This window comes from Lampris incognitus, chromosome 8 (assembly GCF_029633865.1).
Source record: "Lampris incognitus isolate fLamInc1 chromosome 8, fLamInc1.hap2, whole genome shotgun sequence".
NCBI classification, from domain to species: Eukaryota; Metazoa; Chordata; class Actinopteri; order Lampriformes; family Lampridae; genus Lampris; species Lampris incognitus.
The window spans coordinates 47,942,653-47,952,077 of record NC_079218.1 but is presented as its reverse complement, the minus strand read 5'-3'; positions in this window follow the sequence as shown (position 1 = coordinate 47,952,077).

Sequence of the window (9,425 nt, the reverse complement as noted above, 5' to 3'; positions counted from 1 at the left end):
GAGAGGGGAAGCGATCTGCTGGTCAGCCGGTAAAGAAAATCAAAACATGTGGGGATGAAATGTGCACCATATGGTGCAGACTGACATTGTGAAATTGCAATTCCTTTTTAAAGTCAGAAACTCAACACAACATACCAATTCCCAAGTACGGAAAAAAGGAGAAAGTGCTGAGGTGGCAGGCTCAAATGAGAGGATCTGATCCCATAGTGCCATCATTCACCTGCATAGTCCCACTTCTGTGTCTGGACACAATAATATCGACAAGATCCGAATATCCATCCATCCGTTATCCAAGCCGCTTATCCTACTTAGGGTCACGAGATGCTGGTTCTATCCCAGCAGTCATTGGGCGGCAGGTGGGGAGACACCCTGGACAGGCCACCAGTCCATCACAGGGCCGACATATTCACACCTAGGGACAATTTAGGACGGCCGATTCACCTGACCTGCATGTCTTTGGACTGTGGGAGGAAACCGGAGCACCTGGAGGAAACCCACCCAGACACGGGGCAAAACATGCAAACTCCACACAGAGGACGACCCGGGACGGCCGCCAAGGTCGGACAACCCCGGGGTTCGAACCCAGGACTTTCTGACTGTGTGGTGACCGTGCTAACCACTGCGCCGCTGTGCCGCCAAATCTGAGCATACCGGCTCCAAATACATTGGCTGAAACCAGAGAGCGTTATGACAAAAGTTCTGCAGAACCTTCAGCAGTCATGTCAATGTCTGTGAGCTCAACACCAGAATCAAAGGTGGAAAAATAGACTAGATAACGGACAACGTGGAGTCTAGCGTCTCACGGCACTTTGCTGCAGACGGCAGGAGGTAATGACGCCACTTTCCACGGCGTAACCGCCACACATGTATGCACAGCACGCTCCACATTCGTCTACAGACGGCACAGCAGCCAGCACATTTAGGCCTGCGATGATGCAAACAAGGAAGCAAGTCACAAGCACACAAGATGCGCTTTATGTAACAATCTGTGCAACGCTATATCGAGCCGTTTGAGTCACCGACTGAGGCCATGTGAATTTTGACAATAAACGGTGCTGTTCTTCTCATTTACATGTCATAACGTTCAATACCAGCTCGGAGTGGCATAATACGCTCCCCTCCGTTGCAGGGCTTAGGCGTCGTCGACACCTGTGGCTGCACAGAGACGCACTCGTGCAGACACACACACAGACACACAAACACACACTTTCTGCCAGCACAGGAACATGGCATCAAAGAACAGAACATACTGATTCAGTAGTTAGCTACCACCCTGTCTCACACCCAGCATACGGGCCTTCTGGGCACATGGTGGAAGATTGCCTCTAGTAATCTGCAAAGCAGCAGGGGGCAAGGAATTGCAAGGGTACACTCGCGCACACACACACACACACACACACACACACACACACACACTCTCTCTCGCCCACTTCCTCTTGCCCTGTCTCTCCCCAGCTCTCTTTCTTTCGCACACAGCTGGGGGCAGGTGTTTGACATGCATGTATAATCCCTTGTACGAGCGGAGGAACGCTCGGTGTTCTCCCCCCCCCTCCTCCTCCCCCTCCCCCCCTCCCCCCCCCCCCCGCGCCCTCTGCAGACGTCAAGCAATGTGGTTTTATGTTTGCAGCAGACGGAGTTACAGAACGTTACAGCGCTCATGAATAGTAAAATAGATCAGATTGCAACACGGTGACGATAAATACGGGCCGCGCCGTCGTGAAGTCACGGAAGTGCCCGCGCCGGTATTTGCGTTGGTGTGTGTTTGTGTGTCTTTTGTGCGTGTGTAGTACCGCGCGCATGCGTGTCTGTGGTGCCAGAGGCAGATGTTAGGGGACGTACTAGATTAGGCCTGGCTGGGAGTGTAATCCTGGTGTTACTGAGAACAGCGTGGGTTTATAATCACCCGCACAACCGACCCCTCAATAAGCAGAAACTGGGAAATGGTAAGCTGTCTCACCCCCCCCCCCCTCCTCCACTCTTACTTTTTCTTTTCTTTGGCCATCTATCCTTCTATTCCCTGTTCTTTTATGTAACGTCCCCTCATCCCTTTGTCCATCCTGTCCTCGTTGCAGCCGCTCGGATCTAGACGAATGTCTGTGTGAGGGGGGGGGGGGGAAAGAGCAGAGAGAAATTAAAGAAAGAGAAATGGGAGTGATAGAGTGAGGGTTTTAAGTGGCTTAGCAGACTCCGTGGTGTTAACGCCAGCTAAGTCCGACGAAAAGTCAACAGAGCCGAAGGGACTGGCGGGTCCTCGCCACTCTAGCCCGATGAATAAACGCGACATTTATTCACATCGCTATTCTTTCTTAAGTCTTTCTCCCATCTCTGTTGTCCATATATTTTTTTTTTCTCTCACTTCCGGTCTGGGAAGATGGCGGCGCGAATTCACATTTGTGCTGGCCTCACCCAGTACCGTCCACGCAGTGTCTTTGTCCATGTCTGCGTCTAAGTTTGCCTTTGTTTGATGGCTGGGACAGCTGGCGCTGGATCGGATGGGAGAGCCTGGTCTGCTACGTCCTGTGGGCCCAGGGACCACGGCCCTGCCTGGAGCTGTGCCCGAAGAGGTAAAACCGAGGGCGGTCTGACAGGACGTGGAAGTGGGGCAGGCTAAGCTAACTGATAGCCCATGCAGACCGGCAGTTCCAATAACACCGACGGCGGTCTGGCGGTGGCCTCGCCTAGCCTTGACTGTGGTTTTAGTGTTGTGTGGAGTGCGGGGAGGTGTGTCGAAGGTGTCTGGCTGGGAGAGCTAGCATTGGGTCGGCTGAGGGAGCCTGGTCTGCTGTGTCCTGTGGGCCCAAATGCCACGGCCCTGACAGGAGCTTCACCCTAAGAGGAAACACCGAGGGCAGTCTGACAGGACACGGAAGCGGGGCAGGCTAAGCTAACTGCTAGCCCATGCAGACCGGCAGTTCCGACAGTCTTCCTGGCTGGCGGTCGGTCTCCTGGACAGTGATTTGTTTGTTTAGTTTAGATACATTTGTTAGTTTGGATATAGGTGTTCTTGTAGTTCTTGTAGTTTTTGGATATGGGTTTTTGTCTTTGTGTTGCTCTGCTGTGCACTGGGGGAAACAATGTTTCGTTTCATTTCATGTGCACAAGTGCGTGAAATGAAACGACAAAGTGTTTGTGATTGTGGTTCTGATATGGACTCCGATATAGATATATCCCTGTGGTAGGCTTTGAGGGTTGACTTGACCTTCTGCAGATCACAGGGACGGCCAACAACTTTGATTAAAGAAGCATTTGATCATGAAATGGGAAGTGTCTATGAGTTTATAAGCACTTGGGGCATGCTGCTTAATCCGAGTCAGTATAATTTCATGATCTGCGAAGAAAGGTTCGTCTGTCCGATAACGACTCATTAGTTTTGCCCTCCCTTCATCCAAAGTGGCCCCACATCATTCTGTCTTATTTATCAGTTTGATCCAGCTAATGCTGTTATTGATGTAGAAAAAGGGCAGCTGGTCTCAGGCGGTGGGTGCGAGTAGAAGGTTATTGCCCAGGTAGGCCAGTGGCCTGCTGCTAATGACTCACCTCTTAATCCTTCTACTTTGATTGGCCTTTAATTGGCTCAGAAAGTGGGACAGGATGTCCACACAGCAGCAAAGAAATGAGTGGGAATACCCAATGAAAGTCAACGTGGTACCTGCTCGTTTTAGAGACACCTGGCTGCTGTCACTGGAGAGAAGCATGACATGATATCACCAGGTAAAAACTCATTTTCATCATTTCTGGATTGTGACAGTAAGCGGGAACGCAGTGTAATGGTTTATGGCGTTTTGGTCGAACTGGAGAACAAACCAGAAATTATATTCGACAAGTCATGGTTGCAAAGTTGCTAAGTATGAGAAAGCCTTGGGCGGTGAAATGTCTCCAGTTCCTGTTTTACATTGTGCACAGTGGTGCATGGATTTCCTCTACTCAAATAAAATCCATGCACCACTGTGCACAAACTTTGCACACAGTGATGCATGGATTTTCTTTTGAGTAGAGGAAATCCATGCACAGCGGTGCATGGATTTCCTCTTGAGTAGAGAAAAACGGAGATGCATCACGCAATAGTTCTTTCTCGTTCCTCCGCTGAGCCCCTCGTGGTCCTGCCTCCGTGACGTTGTTTGGGATGAGTTGCCACGCTGAGAGGGACTCGGAAACAAACCATGCATCTGCAGACAGAACACACAGACCTGCACACCACCTAACTGGGCAAAATTTGAAGTTGATGAAAAAACATGCAACCGTTCCGTGATCACGGAGACATTTGGTTGCCATGGCAATGTCGTCTTCCGCTGTAGCGGCGAGATTGGTGTTTGCACTCAGGGTCTTAGATCATAACAAGAACAGGGGTTTGGATTTCAATTCCGCAGGATCGGAGAGATAATAATATCAAACCCCAAAGCTTGGGGTTGCACAGCTCCTTGTTGTACAGGCATGATGAGAGTGGGCCACTGCTAGATTGGTCAGAGACGGCCGGCTATTGGACTGGCACAACTCTGCACAATCTTCTCTGTCCAAACAAAAGACCAGCCATCGGCTTTGGGGGTTGAGCGAGCTGCCGCCGATGGAGGCAAGGTCTTATTGATGCAGAAAAATGCCGCCGGCACGAGACTTTCAATCGTGAACATTTTAATCACGTTTCTCTTCAAAATAAAATGGTAGCGCGTGAAGCATGTGTCAATCACAGACGTGAACAATTGTTTTGTTGGTGTGAGACTCCAAATGAGATTTTGTACAAAGTGTAATTATTTCATCGTAGTTATGGGGTTTTAGCGATGTCCATTCTGCATAATTCAGTGTCTGCTCCACCCCCCCAGCCGATCCGGGGAGGGCTGCAGACTACCACATGCCTCCTCCCATACATGTGGAGTCGCCAGCCGCTTCTTTTCACCTGACAGTGAGGAGTTTCACCAGGGGGACGTAGCGTGCAGGAGGATCACGCTGTTCTCCCCCCAGTACAGGCACCCAGACCGACCAGAGGAGGCGCTAGTGCAGCGATCAGGACACATACCCACATCCGGCTTCCCACCCGCAGACACGGCCAATTGTGTCTGTAGGGATGCCCAACGAAGCCGGAGGTAACAAGGGGATTCGAACCGCCGATCCCCGTGTTGGTAGGCAACGGAATAGACCGCTGCGCTACCCGGGCGAGTCAGGCTGAATGTTAGCTTAAACCCAAAGGGACAGCATGCCATCCAATAAACACCGTACGTTTAATGACGTCATCTATGAAATCGTGTTTCCTGGTAAACATCAAAGAATGGCTGAACTGCTCACGTTCACACATAAATCATAATAAAATATTACGGTATCTAAAAATGTTCTTCGCCCAAAACTCAAATTTCACAACAAAAAACACATGTAAGACTGATGGTATACGCAGGCTATATAAATCATGTTCCAGAAGATATTCTTAAGGCTTCGTGTTCTTCCGAGACATCTGTGAGTTTTAACCTTGCTAAATGAGTCTGCCAGACTCCAGATGGGCGGGAAAGACTAGAGGAACACATATAAGAGGCGTGAGGCTGACTCGATAGGATTAAATATGCTACGGGGATTATTTATCTCATGTACCCTGCATAGCAATACCTGCTACACTATACCTGTAACATGTACGCCGTGAAGTCAGAAAAGTGCTTTTTCTTTAAGAAAACAATAACTGTGATTTTTGCTTGCATGGGCCATTTCCCCCAAAGTCTCTATCTGCAGACCTGATGCAAAGTCCACTCTTGTACTATATAAACGAGGAAAAAACAAGCACGCTTGAAAACTAGCATATGTGACATCAGAAATCTGCAAGATGATTCAGCTGTAATGGATAGAAATACAGTTTTTATTTGGACGCCACAACACTTGGACACACATAAACCACATCATTTCTCCTTAATCGCTACTAGGCCAAATTGTGACCACGTGGCGAGCACGCTCCACATATGTTGTTGTTTCGAATGTTGGAGGAGTGACTTAACATCCGTGATGGAATAACCATAACCTCTCAATGTTACAAGTGAATGCAGATCTATTATTCTTAAAGCTGGCATGAGGGGTTTTTCCTGATCGGTCTCCAAATAATGTTGATGTCTCTGTATGACCGACGTAAGCCACTGAGACTGACAGCCAGAAGATGACATATTGCTATGTAATGCTTGTTTGTGGATGGGTCAGACTTCTGGTGAAATCTGATGAAATGATTTATGATTGACAGGCAGGATACAAAGCCACAGTTAGAGACACATGATCTCACTGCTGTGTGTCTCACAGAGAGCTGTTTATCCAAAATACTGCTACTGTCTCCAGCGGCACGGTGGCGCAGTGGTTAGCGCGGTCGCCTCACAGCAAGAAGGTCCTGGGTTCGAGCCCCGGGGTAGTCCAACCTTGGGGGGGTCGTCCCGGGTCGTCCTCTGTGTGGAGTTTGCGTGTTGTCCCCGTGTCTGCGTGGGTTTCCTGCGGGGGCTCCGGTTTCCTCCCACAGTCCAAAGACCTGTAGGTCAGGTGACTCGACCCAACTAAATTGTCCCTAGGTGTGAATGTGTGTTTGTGTCGGCCGTGTGTAATGGCCTGGCGGCCTGTCCAGGGTGTCTCCCCGCCTGCCGCCCAATGGCTGCTGGGATAGGTTCCAGCATCCCCGCGACCCTGAGAGCAGGATAAGCGGTTTGGATAATGGATGGATGCTATTGTCTCGCTCTCTCTTTTCTCCCCTTCAAAATAAAAGCTCGAGCTGTCAGAACGTGAATGTAGATCTTTATGACAATGAAGTCGCTCTCCCGTGAAACGCCGCTGCTTTTGTCCGTGACGCGGAAAGTCAACAGAAATCCCAAACTCCTTGAGGCAGCTTTAAGTTGCTGTCCAAACTCCAGCCAGCTGACTCTTGCAAGTAAAACACGGCGCTCATCAGTCCAGTGAGACCTGTGGTTCAAGGCAGCCCGTTGCAGTTTTGTCTGCAGGCTTTAGGAACAGAAATCACAAGAATATAAGCTGTTCGTCACTTTTTAACGTTTGAGATCACAGCTTTCCATCCCAATCCCCAACACTGCAACAAGCTAGGGAAGACGTGTCCCGTTACAAGAAATCATTCATGGAAAATAAATTACAGTCAGTACTGATCGACTACTAATAAAGTAGTGATAATTTTGACAAAGCTTCTTTTGGCTTCGACTGGCTTTTTAAGTGTACATGTTCACAACAAAGCAATGAAATATGGAGGCATTACCAGTCGTATCTCTTTCTTGCCTCTTTATGGCTGACGTCACTATTCTTCTCAAGTGAACCTTCACCTGAATGGATCGTATTTACACCTGGCGTTAAACATGCGTCTTCCCTGTCGGATCGAAACCCGAGCTCTGAAAGCGAGCACTCCCTCAGACTGCCATGCACACCATTTCTTATGGCACTTAAATAAAGATGCCAACCAAAGGGAAAAGTATGTTTTCATTTGACTTGTGTCTCATTTTTCAGGACGGAAGTAGAATTCATCTTGGACAAACCGGAATGAGGGAAGCAGAAGGAAGGGGAAGGCAGTTTTACATCGCTGTTGTCATTACTATTAAAAATTTATGTTTAATTTTGTGAGACCAAATTGCTTGCCTGTTCTCCATTACCAGCCATCCTCATCAGTATTACTGCAACGATCCCGGTCACTATCCAAGGGGCCTGCTGCTGCCGCCGCCTTTATGCTTTGCGTACTTTTCCTGGTTGTGTTTGCATACACATGTATCTCGATGCACATGGCTGCGTGTAGCTCTAAAACAGTTGATTTACACTTGGTGAGTAATGTGCTCAGATGAATGTACCTTCAGTTTGTCTCGAGTGCATTTACACCTAAATGCTCGTAGACACTCTGGGAAGTAAGTCTGACCCATCTTTGAACTTTGACCTCATTGAGTAGGCTATTGCCAGGTGTACAGGGAGTCTTTCACTTTGCTTTGAAACTGCAACTAACAGCATACATTTTGGCAGTAAGACAAATTTACACAAAGCGAAAAGAAATTCGCCGCAGTTTTACTTGGAAATGAACTTTGCATAATTGTGACAGCAGGCTAAGCAAGTCCACACCTCGCCTCCAACGATTCCATGTTTGGTTGACTGACGTCATGAGGGGGATTAGGCGCCAAAGTGCCGCAGACTTCGATGTTAAAAACCCGCCATAGCAATGCAATTTCAAGACCAGTACTGAATAAAGTGACGGCAACCAGGCTATCATAATTTCAAAGCCCTTATGAAAAGACTTCAAATGTGTTGAACCATCTCGGTTCTCCTGATCTAAAATGAACTCGAACGGCTGCTCTGCTGACTGACTTTCATCCACGGAACAGCAAGAAAAGGGGATAAATAATAATGAAATGAAATGGAAAAGAAAACCTAGCTCAGCCAGAGGAAATGTTTGATTATAGCTACTGAGATGATTTCCGGCTGTGACTGTGAAAGATCCTACTCTTGAAATTTGTATGTTTTCAGCGGAATTTTAATCTAATCCCCCTTCTGACGTCAGTTAAACGCACATGGCGGCGAGGCGAATAAGGGCGAGTAGCCCACTTCACAATGCAACCTGACCACATTCACTGGCACGGTAACTTCAGCCGAACCGTCCTATGCGTGCATCAATTTTTACGGTTCTCGGGTCGTTTCTGGTGGCTTTGGTTTCCGTGGGGCAACCAAGATCGAAACCCGGAGGCATCCTTTTAGACAATTAAGCACAAACTGTTGACACGTGGTAGTTTTAGCAAAATTGTATTCGGCATCAGATCTGCGACTTATTCCGAACTGAATGTTTTTCTGCTTTTCACAACATATTTGCCCGGTGTCTTTGATAGTAGCCATTTCTGCATGTTCGTTCAGCTTTTGGCGGTAAGTTGCAGACTGGGGGAGTGATATTCTGTAAAAGTATCTTGGGCTGCGTTGCAGCCTTAAGGCTGAAAGGCCACTTGGACTTGATTTGAGCCTGCTTATATTGATTCTGATGATCTTTTTTGCAGTTACAGACAGAACTAACCTTTTCATAATAGTTTTTGTAAAGGTGGGAGTAAAAAAAACAAAACACCGTTGCTGTGATCGGCGATAGCGGTTAGCTTGCTAGTTCACAGGAGGAACCGCACATCACAAATCCATGATGGTAAATGCTATGTTCAATACTAAATCCACGTTAATGTAATCCAGCTCTCTCATTCAACTCTGGGAAAAGCTGTTAAAGGTGCATCCGTCTTTCTCAGAGTGGTGTGGGCGCCCCAGTAGGTAGCACAGCAAAACTCAGTGACATAATCAAAAAGCAGCTATGTCATATTTTCATAACCAAAAGATTTTAAAATTTACAGAAACTGAAAATTATTGTTCAGTTTAAAAAAAAAATTAAAAAATTCTAGTTCACTGTTTGCTATAAATGTAAAAAGGTCTGTGATATCAATAACTGTGCTGGTATTAATCTGGAATCCTTT